This window comes from Asparagus officinalis, chromosome 7, assembly GCF_001876935.1.
Source record: "Asparagus officinalis chromosome 7, Aspof.V1, whole genome shotgun sequence".
Lineage (NCBI taxonomy): Eukaryota > Viridiplantae > Streptophyta > Magnoliopsida > Asparagales > Asparagaceae > Asparagus > Asparagus officinalis.
Genome location: NC_033800.1, coordinates 34228022 through 34229195, shown reverse-complemented (window position 1 = coordinate 34229195; position 1174 = coordinate 34228022).

Here is a 1174-nt window from a genome sequence, read left to right as displayed (position 1 = left end):
TGGTGCCAATTGATCCTGAATCTTACACAGCAACTCTATATTTCCTAGTCTCCACTTGAAGTATAAAATGATGACAAAATTGTAAACTCAGGAAAAAAAAACACTCAAATCTTTCTTGATTTTACTAAGAATTACTAAAACAGGACACTGGACTCCGTTAATAAAGTATATAAAGCGAAAGTAGCTTTCGTTGCTTTCCTCAAGAGTCGAGTTTAAGCTACTGCCAGCCATAATTGCTTGCAGGCGCGGTTTGCATGCAACGGTAGCGTCTGCAGGTTCTGTACAGTGGCTCCCAGTTCTGTGCAGTACTCGCTTCGAGTTTTCTGTCCAAGTTGTTGAAGTGTTGGACTCGCTTCAAAAAAATTGCTGTTTGGAGACGTCGTAATTTTTTAACTTCTAGTACGACTCGTTTGACATTGTGAAGTTAATATATATATATATATAGAGAGAGAGAGAGAAATATGAGTATGCTTGGTACCAAACACAAAATTTGTGTTTGATAGTGATGTATCACATCCTCATTCATTCATTACTCATGTGAATGTGATCCCGCAATTGAATGAGTGGAGAGGAATGTAACACCTCACTACCAAACATATCTAATTTTTATGCTTGGTAACAACAAGCATACCCATTTTTCTCAGAAAAATGTAAAAGAGCTGGCCAGCTCACGGCCCCGTGAGCTGACAGCTCTATGACATGTGAGCCCCCTACTAGTCACCGTTTTTATAGGACCCTTACATCAATCAATGATGTAAACCCTTACATCTCCAAAGGAATGATTTTAATAGGACCCTTTCATCTACATAGGGCTGATTTTAATAGGATCCTTGCCGCTCAAATGAAGCACGACCTGCTGTGTGTGAATGAAATACTCCTAAATTCAGATTACTAAAACAAATATATATTAATAAACAAGACAATTGAATTTGTGGAAGCACACAATGCAAAACTGCACCCGACCAGCGCGCCTCCCCCCAACAAAAATAAAAGCCCAATTAGGAGTAAGCTGGAAATTGGAGTTGCAACAAAAACCCCAGTCACAGATGAAAAAGTTGCACTGGAAGACAATTTGTAATTGTAATCACGACATACATTATTCACAATTAACCAAGCATTTACAATCACTCAAAAAAATGCCTCAATTACATACAACAGCAATCAATCAGCCACT